This window comes from Oncorhynchus masou, unplaced genomic scaffold (assembly GCF_036934945.1).
Source record: "Oncorhynchus masou masou isolate Uvic2021 unplaced genomic scaffold, UVic_Omas_1.1 unplaced_scaffold_3454, whole genome shotgun sequence".
In the NCBI taxonomy this organism is placed as follows: Eukaryota; Metazoa; Chordata; class Actinopteri; order Salmoniformes; family Salmonidae; genus Oncorhynchus; species Oncorhynchus masou.
Window position 1 is genome coordinate 1,088 of NW_027009863.1, and position 14,660 is coordinate 15,747.

General features: G+C 44.2%; 1 pseudogene; it reads right to left on the reverse strand.

Annotated features, from left to right (window-relative positions):
* Positions 1–645: 645 nt before the first annotated feature.
* LOC135534469 (mitogen-activated protein kinase kinase kinase 3-like) lies at positions 646–14,166 on the reverse strand (annotated as a pseudogene).
* Between the last annotated feature and the right edge of the window lie 494 nt (positions 14,167–14,660).

The following is a 14,660-nucleotide window of genomic DNA, read 5'->3' on the forward strand; positions in this document are numbered from 1 at the left end:
ACACTGTATATATATAATATGACATTTGTAATGTCTTTATTGTTTAGAAACTTCTGTATGTGTGATGTCTACTGTTAATTTCACTTTATATATTATCTACCTTACTTGCTTTGGCAATGTTAACACATGTTTCCCATGCCAATAAAGCCCTTGAATTGAATTGAATTGAGAGAGACAGAGGGAGAGAGAGAGAGAGGGAGAGAGAGAGAGAGAGACAGAGGTAGAGAGAGAGAGAGACAGACAGAGAGAGACAGAGAGAGAGAGAGAGAGAGAGAGAGAGAGAGAGAGAGAGAGAGAGAGAGAGAGAGAGAAACAGAGAGAGACAGAGGTAGAGGGAGAGAAACAGAGAGACAGACAGAGAGAGACAGAGAGACAGACAGAGAGAGACAGAGAGAGAGAGAGAGAGATGGGAGAGAGAGAATGGGAGAGAGAGAATGGGAGCAAGAGGGAGAATGCGTGAGAGAAGAGGGGAGTTTGGCTGGTTTCTGCCACTTTCCTCCTCACCCCCTGCAAATACTCCACTCAGATACAGGAAGTGACAGTGCATGTTTACTCTGTGGCAGACAGGAAAAGACATTAAAGAGGGGGGGGAGAAAGGAAAGAAAGTCTCTTGAATCTCCTCAAAGTTCATTGCTCAGAGGCACAGATGAGCACTCAGTCAGGATTTGACTGCGTTAGTGATTCAGAGCATGAGTTTATCTGATTCCTGACCACAGATAGTTGAATAGCGCCTTTTGTGTTTAAGACAGTTGACCAAAAATTAGCTAGTAAAACTCAGTCAGGTTAAACACAGCACCATACTGCATTCCTCCATAATCGCCTCTTAAGAGTAAAGTAGCTTGCTGAACACATTACCTCATTCTTGGCATTGCTCCAGGCTAAAGGTGCTCCAGGCTAAGCCTCTGCACCAATCTTTAACAATACACGGGAACTCAAGTCATACAGAGTTCTCCTTCAGGCTGGGGAGTCTGAGTCATCTTGGCATAAATACATTACAGTAGCCTGGTTGTGAACAGTAGACTTTGATATAAAAGCAGAAAACAGTCTGTGTCATAGCATACTGTTCCGGCACCCCCTGCTGTCTCACCTTGCTGGTGTCAGGACTGTCCGGGTCAAACACCACCTGCTTGGCGGCCAGCTCCCGTCCCGTGTCCACATCGTAACACAGGTAAACCCTCCCAAACGCCCCCTGGCCCAGCAGCTTGCCCCGCCTCCACGTCATTGGAGCACTGGGGGCTGTGGAGGGAGGGGCATACACCATACATATCATCCTCTCCATATAGTAAACATGACGCCATACTCTCAAAACACACTGCATTCATCATACAAACTAACTCCCTTATTTAAAATGTGTAGGATACAAAAATAGATGTATTAGTATGAAATCTCTAATGACTATAAAATATATGTAAAATATGTGTAATATAGGTAAATATAAGATGAAGAGGCAGGGTCGGGACTCACACTTGTGGGCGACAGGGCGCTCCTGTGGGCGGAGCCTGCCCTGCTTGTCCACTAGCTGCCAGCTGCCCAGACTCTCCCTCGCTGCCGTTGAGGGAGCGCCGTGAGGGCACCAGGGTGAACAGGTTACCCTGGGGGCGACGGATCCGCGGAACGTTTCTCCGACCTGGAGGGGATGAGAGGAGAGTTGAGGGTGAAGGAGTGATGAGAGAAGAACCAAGAGACCAAGAGAAGGATGAGATGGTTCAAGAGAGGGGTCAGGGAAAAGGTCAAATACAAAGTAATATGGCTCAAAGTGGTTTGGTGAGAGGAACAGTGAACAGTGCCCCTACCTTCACTATGGTCCTTGTGATGCAGGGAGACATGGTACCTGCGGGGGTATGTCCCTCCTTCCCCACCACCTTATCATACACATGGTTCTCCCGGTCTGAGAGGGAGGAAGGAGTAAAGAGAATGAGAGAGAGGGTGAATGTTAGGCGCAACAGGATTCAGACTCAGCTCAGTCATACAGCATTCACATGAGGCTCTGCCGGCTCTCTTTTCACGTGAGGCTCTGCCGGCTCTCTTTTTATGTGAGGCTCTGCCGGCTCTCTTTCACGTGAGGCTCTGCGGGCTCTCTTTTCACGTGAGGCTCTGCCGGCCCCTCTTTTCACGTGAGGCTCTGCCGGCTCTCTTTTCACATGAGGCTCTGCCGGCCCTCTTTTCACGTGAGGCTCTGCCGGCTCTCTTTTCACGTGAGGCTCTGCCGGCTCTCTTTCACATGAGGCTCTGCCGGCTCTAATTTCACGTGAGGCTCTGCCGGCTCTTTTCACGTGAGGCTCTGGGCTCTCTTTTCACGTGAGGCTCTGCCGGCTCTCTTTTCACGTGAGGCTCTGCCGGCTCTCTTTTCACATGAGGCTCTGCCGGCTCTAATTTCACGTGAGGCTCTGCAACTACATTGTTGCATTGTTGCTAGGAGCTGAATTGTGGTTTAGGCCTGTTGCTAAGGGGCTTGAGAGCGGCTCTCTTGCCAGCACTGTAAATGGGTTACCATGAATTTGACAGTAGCTTACAGGAAGCTCGGATGCAAGTAAAATTCTGTATTTCATGTTACCGTACACCTGATGTAATATGAATACGGTATCAAAGCAAGTACTGTGTAATTACACAAAGTAAAATATCATAAAACTGACTGTATTATACTGTAAAAAACTAAATGCTACCGTAATCGGAATGAATTAATGAATATAGGGATGACTGTATTTTACTGTAATTACATGGGATTGGTGCAAGCAGGTTGACTGCTAAGTGTTTACCCATTACAGCACATTAATTCATATTTGGTGCTTTATATCACTTGCACTTCTAGAGGCCTTAACAAAGGTTTCCAAACTGGCCGCGACTTCAGGTCAAAACAGACCAAAAGGACATGGCAAAATGCTCAACCATTTGCTGCCACTCCAATCTGCCCTAATACATGTTTTATTGATGGGCCACTTTAACCACATAAGAGTAAAATTGGTACAGCATTCTCACTCACGGGGTGAAACAAATATAGCCTCTTACAAGGCACGCCTCAAAATATAGTAATAAGCCCGAGACAACAATACCATGTACCCACTAGTGGTCATAAGGTTTTGGCGCTCTAAAGATACAGTACAGTACTGTATTCGTGAGGTGGACTTACAGTACCATTCGAAATACAGCAATTTCTCCATAATTTACAGTATGCTACAGTAAAACTTCCAATGTTTTTACTGCTGATAATACCTCAAATTACTGTATAAATGACAGTTTTCCGTGACAGTGAGGATCTATATCTTATGTAGTGATATCAGGATTCCTCCTGTGCACCCACCTGAGACGTTCTCCTGCTGCCGGTTATCAGGGTAGCTCTTGGCTCAGTGCATGCGTGACTTCCTCAGGGAGGGGCTGGGAGGAAGGACAAATAAAGAGAGTGAGAGGTGCTGATCACTTCCTCAAAATACATACACTGTCTTTATAACCAAAGTCAAGTATTGTGTACGTGTGAGGTAGAATCAGGGTAAAAGTAGATTCCATTTACACGGGATCGCGCACACACTTTTTTTTCATAGATGTAATTATATACGACTGCATAGGGCTACAGTGCCTTGCGAAAGTATTCGGCCCCCTTGAACTTTGCGACCTTTTGCCATATTTCAGGCTTCAAACATAAAGATATAAAACTGTATTTTTGTGAAGAATCAACAACAAGTGGGACACAATTATGAAGTAAAGGGTGCACTGAAAGTAAAGGGGCTGAATAATTTTGCACGCCCAATTTTTCAGTTTTTGATTTGTTAAAAAGTTTGAAATATCCAATAAATGTCGTTCCACTTCATGATTGTGTCCCACTTGTTGTTGATTCTACACAAAAAAATACAGTTTTATATCTTTATGTTTGAAGCCTGAAATGTGGCAAAAGGTCGCAAAGTTCAAGGGGGCTGAAAACTTTCGCAAGGCACTGTATGTTTTGGATGACTGGCTGCGAATGTTTATAGAATTGTTTTATTTCTGCCTTTTCTATTCCAGACATTCTGAAATTCACTAAAGCATCCCATGTATGTACCTTTAGTCTTTCATTTTTCAATTCCTTATTCATTTCAAATATGATCTCTGTGGGCCTAGTAAAGATTTGTCATATCACTTTTAACATGTTATACCTGTTTTTGTTTTTTAAATAATTATTCCCAATTGGTAGTTACAGTCTTGTCCAATCGCTACAACTGCCCGACGAACTCGGAAAAGGCGAAGGTCGAAACAAGACCCTGCCTTACCACACTGCTTCTTGACATAGTGCTCGCTTAACCCGGAAGAGGAAACACTGTCCAGCTGGCGACCAAAGTCAGCTTTCAGGGGCCCAAAGTCAGCTTGAAGGCACTCGACCTTCCACAAGGAGTCACTAGAATGCAATGGGACAAGGAAATACCGGCTGGCCAAACCCTCTGCTAACCCAGACGACGAAGGGCCATTTGTGCACCACCTCATGGGTCTCCCAGTCACTGCCAGCTGTGACACAGCCTGGGATCAAACCCGGGTCTGTGACACCTCAAGCTCTGTGATGCAGTGCCTTAGACCACTGCGCCACTCGGGAGGACCATGTTAGATCTGTTAACATAGGCAGCACCTGGGTTTCAAGTTAGGGGAAGCTAATTTACACCATAAAAATGTACCTTTATAATAAAGCATTCCATCCATCCTCACATTTGCAGACTTATTAAAGATGGGCTACTATTCCTAATGTGGTGATTAGATTGGATACTCATAATTTAAGCTAATAATATAAAAATAAATATTCATAAAAAATACTTGAATGCAGTGTGTTATGGATAGAGTAGACTCTAGGCTATATCAGATACACTTCTCCGTTCCAACCACAGGAAAATGTTGGCCTTTCATGCAATTCTACTACACTTTTTATGACTGGTGACATGAGCAGAATACTTTTTTATACAACAAAAATGACAGGGGAGCCTATTCTGCTGAAACTGACAACCTGATCCATTAACACAACGCTGTCTGATCCATATAATGGGCCTACGAAAAGGGGAAACATAAAATACAATATAGTACATCTATATATTTTTGTTGTCCAAAAACAAACAAAAGTGGCACCTACCCAATGATAAAGTGAATATGCAGACTGACCAGGGATATGGACGATGTTCTCCACTGGTGCCAATAAGAGCAGCAGGTAGCCTAGTGGTTAGAGCGTTGAGCCAGCAACTGAAAGAATGGTGGATCGAATCCCCGAGCTGACAAAGTCATAATCTGTTGTTCGGCCCCTGAACAAGGCAGTTAACCCACTGTCCATAGGCTGTCATTGTAAATAGGAACTGGTTCTTAACCTCTTGAGACGAGGGGGCAATGTTTGGATGAAAATGTACCCAAATGAAACTGCCTATTTCTCAGGCCCAGAAGCTAGAATATGCATATAATAGGCAGATTAGGATAGAAAACACTCTAAATTAACTGACCTGCCTAGCTAAAAAAAAAGATAGGCTACTGTTTGCTCAATCTCTTCACAGATATAGCCATTTGTTTTTCAACAAAAACATTTTTTTAGATCGTCGGCCTGGGTCTCTCTGCTTTTCACTGACAGTTGCAACTCAAATGTGGCATTTGCCACATGCTGCCCAAATTGCGGGCCCTTCCAACTGTAGGCTATACAAAACAAGAAGAAGCTAATGATTCTCTGTGGCCAAATCGTGCTTTCTGGTGTAGTAGCCTATTTTTATGATTTTCTTTCTTTCTGTATAGACAGGAGTAGGCTCATTAAGCAATATCATTTTGGCAATTTAATTCAAATTTACTTCAGTGAAAGCTTCCGATAGCCTTATGGACACACCGCCTATGCCTTTTAATGTGGTATAAACACAACGAGTCATGTTTTCATCTGATTGTCAAACAAATAATCACTTCAAAAAGCGGTCCTGTAGACTAACAGTACACTTTCATCCACTCACAAAATAATTCCAGCATCCAAATCCCAACAGTGCACTGATGAATGGAAAGAGACATCGGTTACACAACACCCACATGTATTCTAATGACATTGTCATTAGGCCTAAACTTGTAGCCTGAATTGATGCACCCACTGTTGGTCGCGCGCCTCAGTCTTGGCCTCTCATCTCCACCTTGTCCGCCCGTGTTTCGTTCTCGGCCTCTCATCTCCAAGGCATGTAAGTGTTCTCCTCGAACCACAACACAATTTGGGGCGTATACCACCCGGTTTAAAGTCAATTCACTCATTTTTCATGTAGCTGACATTAGGTAATGTTAAATAATGCCATAATAGCCTATAGTTTTCTTGCCATTTTGTGTTAATAGTGATAGGCTCATGTTTTACCAGTACGGAGTACCCCCACTGCCTATTTTGCTGGGACGCCGTGCCAGACCGTACTGGCTTACTTTCACCCCGGGTAGAATGTGGGGTAGAGTCCTGCACTCACCTGTCTGAGCTACTGTCCAGCGACTGACAGCTTCCTGAGACAGAGTTCTCTGCACTGCTCCAGGGGTCCAGCACCTAGGGAGAGGAGACACAGTATTAGCCCTACGGTGTGTGTGTTTGTGTGTGTTCGCGCACTTGTTTGTGTACAGTGCAATGACTCACACACTGGTCGCTCTCTGGGATGAACTCTCCCTCACTGTTGATGCTGGTGTAGGAGCCCTGGCGGGCGATCCTCTGCTGCCGCTCAGGGACATAGCCAGGAGGGGGGGAGCTACGGCCTGTGTTCTGAGAACCTGGGACGGGAGAGAGGAGGAGGATAAGAAATAGGACTGTGACTTGGCCATATGACACTGTTCTAAACCAATGGAAATCAATACATGAGGTAATGGGATTTTGGTGTACCAAGATCAATGACAGGTAGCCTAGTGGTTAAACGTGTTTGGGCCAGTAACCGAAAGGTTGTGGGTTCGAATCCCTGAGCAGACTAAGCAGACTAGGTGAAAAATCTGTCAATGTGCCCTTGAGCAAGGAACGTAATCCTAATTGCTTTGGATAAGAGCATCTGCTAAATGAAAAAAATAGATACACAAAAAAAAAGTGAAACAATGGATTATGTGAGAGAAAAGAAGATACGTCCCTCACACTGATAACAGATATGATCTCTCTCTCTCTCTCTCTCTCTAACCAAAGAATGAAATGAGGGGGGAAAATATCTCAATGATTAATAATGTGATTGTTTGAAATGTAACTCTGCCTTAGGTGGTGGATCTGCAGAAAATGTAGGATTTGTACAGTTTCCCTCAAGCAGCACTAATTTCAACTCTCTCCCAAAACAGCCAGTGTTTCTAAAACCAGGACATTGGCCAGCCATGCTAATAGTGTCTTAAAAATCTGATTGGCTTGTGGCCAGCAGGCCATTGTAGAGCAGCCAGTGATGGTTGACAGGAAGAGGAAGAGGACCTACTGCTAAGAGGGGAAGCCAGAGAAATAACAGCAGCTAGAGAGAGGGGGGGGTGGAAATGAGAGAGAGTGGGGGGATAGAGAGAGCGACAAAGAGAAAGCTAGCAAAATAAATGAGTTAAGAGAGCAAGACATGACAAACACCAAACCAGACAATATACAACATTACTGTCTCTCCATATTGAGAGATACCACTTACCTTTCTATTGTAAAACAAAGTTATAGCGAGAGAAATGGAGAAAGAGGATGTTGAAAGCAAAGGCAGAAGAATAGAGGAAGCAGCTATGAGTTGAATCTGCTTGTTCATACTCACTGGTGGAGAGGTGGCGCCCCTGGGCTCGGAGGGCTGGTACACCGTGCTGACATCACCCGTGGACTGGGTGGCTTTGATCCTCACCTGCTTGCTCACCGTGTGGTGGGAGGAGGGAGAGGGAGAGGGGGATGGGGAGGCCTTGGGGTGGGATGAGAGGGGTGTGGTCAGTGTCCACATATAGACTGTACACACTACCCCATTACATATGATTTTAATAACATCTTATTGATTAATATGTGTGTTTATTTCTGTATGTCTGTGTATTTATGTGTGTGTGTGTGTGTGTGTGTGTGTGTGTGTGTGTGTGTGTGTGTGTGTGTGTGTGTGTGTGTGTGTGTGTGTGTGTGTGTGTGTGTGTGTGTGTGTGTGTGTGTGTGTGTAGTACATTGCACTGCTCCTGCGTCAGCAGCAAGATCTTGATGCTCTTAATCTTGGAGCTGCGGTCCAGCAGGTCAATGGCCTTGTCCAGGTCGTCCTGACCACGCAGAGGGATGGACAGCTGGACACACAGCACACAGAAATGACTCAACCAAAACACAGAGACACTAAGGGAGGATCTCCATTAAACATGCATCTTAGTACTTAGGACTAAATGTCCAGGAAACTGGCCGTAAAAGTTACCTACATCAAGTGGGTTGCTGTGAGGGCCAGTGTTTGTGTGTGTATGCATTGTGTTGGTGTTTGTCTGAGAGAGTGTTAGCTGTACCTCATTGTTCATATAGTGCAAGTCAAGCTGTTGGCCAAAGACAGTCTTGACCTTCTGCTGAATTTCTTCAAACTGCACAGGCCTCCCAAACATCAGTATCCTACACAAATAAAAAATACGTAGACAAACAGTGGGTCAGATGGACAGACAAACAGTGGGTAAGATGGACAGACAAACAGTGGGTAAGATGGACAGACAAACAGTGGGTAAGATGGACAGACAAACAGTGGGTAAGATGGACAGACAAACAGTGGGTAAGATGGACAGACAAACAGTGGGTAAGATGGACAGACAAACAGACAGAAGGATAAAAAGTGTTTCGGTCTAGAAACTATATCCTCTTTAGATCTGCAACACAAGCGTGCACACACACTTTTACAAACATATTCCGTTTCCAGTGTGTGCAGATTCCTCTAAGCACACCTAACATAGCTGTGGTTTCTGCTGGCTGCCACAGATAAACCACAGTCCTTTCCCTTTCCATTCTCCGCTTCACATACCATTCTGACTGGAGATCTGGAGTGCATTTGAGCTGAGCTGACCATGCTCTTCTCATAGACAAAGACGTGATAAAACAAGCACACACACACACACACAAAGACACACATCCAAAAACAAGAAAACCCACTCACCTCCTCTCTCCACTGAACTCAAACTTTATTCTGACATCGTCCTGAGGGAGTAAAGAAGAAGCCCCGTCAAGATGGTTCATGGGAGGTTACAGAGTCATGATGGGGTCATGAAGGGAAACAATATGTCACGTGGAGATGATGATGACATGCCTGTCTGAGGAGAGTGTGTGTTGTTGACTGAGTGGGGTGGTAGATGGTTTACCTGTCTCTTTGCAGGGGCAGGGGCAGGGTTGGGCAGAGTCTTGGGTTTCCCTGTGTCATAAGAGGGCCCAGGCTGGCGCCTCGTCATCTGGAGGGCCACTAGGTCCTTCATTATGGAGTGGAGAGCCTGACGCTCATCTGTAGGGGAGAACGGTTGGTGGAAACACACATTTACCATGAGAGCAAATTGAAGTGTAATTGTGTGTTTGTGTGTGCACGTGCACATATAGCCATATAAATCCCGCTTCTAGATGTGTACACGGAAAATGTGTGTTTTTATATAATCCCACATTGAGAGTGTTTGGCTAGCGACAGGGTAATGGAGCCAGTGAGAGGACAGACTGCAGTGTTTTTGATATTTCTATTCCCATGGTTGATCTCTGAGTGATCTCTGCATTGGCTGTGTTCGCTCACGAAGGGAAATATTCCCCTAGTGTAGTTTGGACAGACATCACACAGCAGTAGGGCAGGAGAGAGAACCAGAGCCCCATCTCCATAACACTGAAAATCAATCCTTCACCTGCCGGGCCGGCCAGCGTCTGGAAAATCAGCTCTGCTCAACTCACACAGGCCCGGGGCTGGGGAATAGTGTGTGTGTGTGTGTGTGTGTGCGTGTGTGCGTGTGTGCGTGTGTGCGTGTGTGTGTGTGTGTTCATCTGAGTGTACATTTATGACATGTGTAACAATATTTTGAGGATTTCAATTGTGTTCCAACATCATCATAATCAACACAAGGAACTCACTCATTTTGGCGATGTGTGTGTGAGCACTGTTTAAGCCAACCACCTTCAGAGACCTTCAGATCTTCAGACTCCTCACTCTGCAGTGCCACCCATCAACATCCTGCAGGGAATGCTGCAATATGTTAACATGGGGAATATATTTCACAACCTAAGCTGCAGTTGAAATCAAATTCACAAGTCATCATCATATTCATCATCTTTATGTTCAATGTATTTTGCAGCACTGGCAATAGATGATCTTTTAGTGTGAAGTGTACGATATCATCCGTCCTTAAAAAACATTCTGTTTATCTTTGATATAAACATACTAAATGGATAGTATTTAAAGATAAGGTGCATGGAGAATGTATATAAGAAAATGTCATTTCTGAAGTACCATCCATTTCTCAAGGAAAGCATGGAACATAAACTTAATTTACTTTTCTGGGACGAGGCCTGGCCAATCAGGAAACTTTAATTTAAAAAGCACTGCTAGTGTGTGTGTGTGTGTGTGTGTGTGTGTGTGTGTGTGTGTGTGTGTGTGTGTGTGTGTGTGTGTGTGTGTGTGTGTGTGTGTGACAGAGAGAAACTTTGCACATGAGAAAAGTGAGAGTTGTAAAGCTCTGAAACTTGAGCTCCACTGGCACTGACAGATTTGGCACGAAGCACATGAAAAGTTTTACTGTGAATATTCTGACAGCTTTAAACTTCTCCGACTGCATGAGCCATAAAACAGTCACTCAACCACGTCATAACTCCACTGTTAATGTTAAGAGGGCAATATTCTCTTAAAAAGGATGACAGAGTTGTGCCAGGTATACATTTTTCCCTGATTTACCATTACCCCCGGACAAGGTAGAGTATTAAAGTGTATAGTGTATCCAAGAAGACAACAGCATTAGACACTCTCGTATGTCCTTTAGCGGAGTAGGTTGCCAAATCTATGACAAAGAAACCCTGGAATTCGAAAAACACTGACACAACTATAAGACTAGAATTCAGCAGAGATTAGTGTGCTTGGAAAATGTGTGCTTTCTTTGGTAAGTGAAAGGGTATTTTAGTATTCTCTTTACCTAAAGTGGACCAGACACATATATGGGCCTTACACTACAGTAACAATCAGCACAATAGCATTGGTCTTATTACACTGTATCAACTTAGTAAGTACAAAAAGATACTGAGGACTCGCCAATATATTTAGCTATGCTAGTTATTACTTTATAGTTTTGTTACTTCGTTTTACTACACGTACTGGATTCATCATCAGAGAATACTGCCTATGTAAGGTAAAGTGTTGCCCAAGGCACTGCTGTTCCTTGTTTTATAAGGTCAGCCCCTCAATCTTCTCTGATCAATATCGTTCTATTATTGATCCAAATAGAGCCGGTCAGGAGAGGAACCCAATCCAGAAGGCACTAGTGTCAACACAGCGGATATCACCAGTCACCTCCCAATGACCTGAGCGTGCCTGGCCACTTTGCCCAGGGGGGGTTAGCACACTGTAACTCAACTCTAAGTTCATGTATAAATTCAGAGAAACACATTGGACCTCTAAGGTGAGTGAAATATATTAACCGAATGAAATGTATTGTTATTAGAATCTTAGAGGACTGATGTTGAAATGGAATGAAACAGGTGTGCTGCTGATTGAGCGTTCTTGTAAATAATACACTACTGCACATGTGCCAAATGTCAACGCTGCCCATGCCTCATAAACAACAGGAAAGAGAGGAGGATGAAGATGGGAGGTGAGTGGCTGAGGAGGTAGAGTGGCATGATGAAGAGGGGTAGAAGTATAAACGGGCAACAACAGCAGCACCTGAACCGCTTCAGTGGCCCTTTGGAATTCTGGGTAATAATCACCCACTGGAATGCCAGGTATGTCGGTCTGGCCCCTCGCCACACTCACATTCTCCTCACCCAAGAGACATACTAAATGTGTCTACCCTTTGTACCCCCAAACCAAAGGCCTGTACCATTGGCCCTCCCTCCTCCTATAAAAACATGTAGAGAAATCCCAGGGTCGCAGATAGCTTCAGGACACATCAACCAAACATCTTATCTATCTCTGTTATACATTGACTGGCCTCTTAGGTCCGTCGTTCTGCTCCCCCGGTCTCCTGATTTGAATTACCTTCACAGAGGAATGTGGGGAATTCAGCGAGGAGAGAGGCTGCACACTGCCAGCCCAGTCAGCTGTGCCCCCTTTATTTTACTTGCATTGCATTTCCAGGACTCACCTGATTTACATGGCTTTTCCTCCCTCCCCTTCTCTCTGCCTGCTTTTAGGTGTTTAGTCTAAGGCTGTTTTTCCCAACCACAGCCCTTGCGCTGTCTCAGTGCCTTACATCCAAAAAACCCTGATCAGTCCCTGGCCTCACGTCTCTCCTTGCTTAACAGGTTCAAGTGCTCTGGGTTGGTGTGACCTGCTATGTTCACAGCTGCACTGCAAGGCTTGAGTAAAAACTTGCCATAAAAGTTTGTAGTGCGGCCTAGTGGTACAACTCAGAGTACCGTCTGCCAAGTTTTTTGTACAACAAAACAAAAATAAAGATCCAAAACAGCCTCCCAGCAGATTTAGCTGGAGCCCCACTTATGGATTGACAACCACCTCCAGGAGTAATGGCAGAGAGGAAAGAGAGGAGGCAGAAGATCAAGGGAAAGTTCAGAATCATAATATTGCACAATGCTTTGTCATTTCTCCATAACTTTATGCATCCACTCAGTTCCGTAGGGAGGTAAATTCCCTTGCAAAACGTTAGTTGGACAAAATTGCATGCATAGAACTGTCCTGTACTGGTTCAGATGTAGGATCTTAATTTGATCACTCTTCTGTTGCTGAGAATTTTCCTGCACAGGAGGGAATGCAAACTTGCAGTGTATTTCAGTTTTAAAATGTCTTCTGAAGTTTGTAATTTCCACTTTGAAAGGTCAGACTTGTTTTGCCCTAAGGAAAAATGTATCAACCATTACAGAAATGTCCATTAAAGAATCAATATGCAGAAATTAAAATTTGAAAAGTTTGCCTAATTTCAGTTTATGTGGCAAAACAAGCAGTGTAATGTGTAGAGAATCATTGTACCATCTAAACCAGTGTGAAATACATTTTCAATAACCAGAAATATTGTATTTTCAGCTGTTTAAAGCTTGTGTGCGGCTATGGAACCATGACCTGTTCACCGGACATGCTACCTGTCCCAGACCTGCTGTTTTCAACTTTTTAGAGACAGCAGGAGCGTTAGAGATACTCTTAATGATCGGCTATGAAAAACCAACTGGCAGTTACTCCTGAGGTGCTGACTTGCTGCCCCCTCGACAACTACTGTGATTATTATTATTTGACCATGCTGGTCATTTATGAACATTTGAACATCTTGGCCATGTTCTGTTATAATCTCCACCCGGCACAGCCAGAAGAGGACTGGCCACCCCTCTTAGCCTGGTTCCTCTCTAGGTTTCTTCCTAGGTTTTGGCCTTTCTAGGGAGTTTTTCCAAGCCACCGTGCTTCTACACCTGCATTGCTTGTTGCTTGGGGTTTTAGGCTGGGGTTCTGTACAGCACTTTGAGATATCAGCTGGATGTAAGGGTTAGATAAATACATTTGATTTTGGATTTGATTTGTACAAAACAAAAGTAAAAGAAGCAAAAACAAAACAAGAGAATGGGAAGCATAGAAATAGTGCACAAAGAGCACATCTACCGCTTCTTAGACTTGCTTTCAATGAGAATGACAGATCTATAACTCAGTTTCACTGTGAATTTGGTTGGGCCACCCAAAAAGTTACATATTGCAGCTTTAATTATAATCCACATAATAATTCACATTTTCTGTTGCTGCAGGGTAATTTTCCTGCTGTAGCAAACTGGTCAAATTAAGATCCTACATCTGTATCATTCTAAACTCCAGTTCTTGTGGGCCACAGTGTCTGCTGGTTTTCATAATTGCTTTTTCGGGAGTAATTCACTTCGGACTTGGGGGACTGTCCAATTGAGAATTACAGGTGATGTACAACTAGGTTAAGAGGCTTAAGGACACTTAACTATTCATTAATTTGATGAAAAATAAAATGATATCACTTTGAGTGAGCTTATTGAGTGTTGTCCTTTAGCCATATTCAGCATAAGGGTGTGAGTGTTTCTATAGGTTGGATTCCTTTTGAAATTGTTCTGTGATGTGATGTGTTGAATATGGATGAGCTCTCACCTGTGCTGTTGCCCTGGATGATTAACCTCTGTCTGGAAGATGAGAGCCGTCCCTCTAGCGGGGGTCCTGGTTCAACCTCTAACTGGGTGCTCAGGAGAGATGCTGCAGCGTCAGTTTGAACAGTTATCTCCAGAGCATCATCCTCATCTTTGGATCCCCAGTCTTTGTTGTTGATTCACTCGCACAACCACACCGAGATACAGAGGGATGAGGGCGCTGGTGGGGCTGCCCCCAGCTGCGGGGGCACTAGTGCGCGCGCTGGTCCACGAAAGTTTGTTACGCACTAGCCAGCAAATATAAATTCAATGAGCAGTAAGCCTAGAAAACACAATGTCGTCACATCGAGATCGTCACTGTACGTGCGTATACATTTGGATTCCTCTAATGACAAATTAATTTAACAGAAATATAGTCCAAAATCCGTTACATTAGACTGCGCTCAGAAAGTACCAAAAAGAAAAGCGTCAACCTTCTGTCACCACAAAAACGTTCGACAACTTGCCCATATTT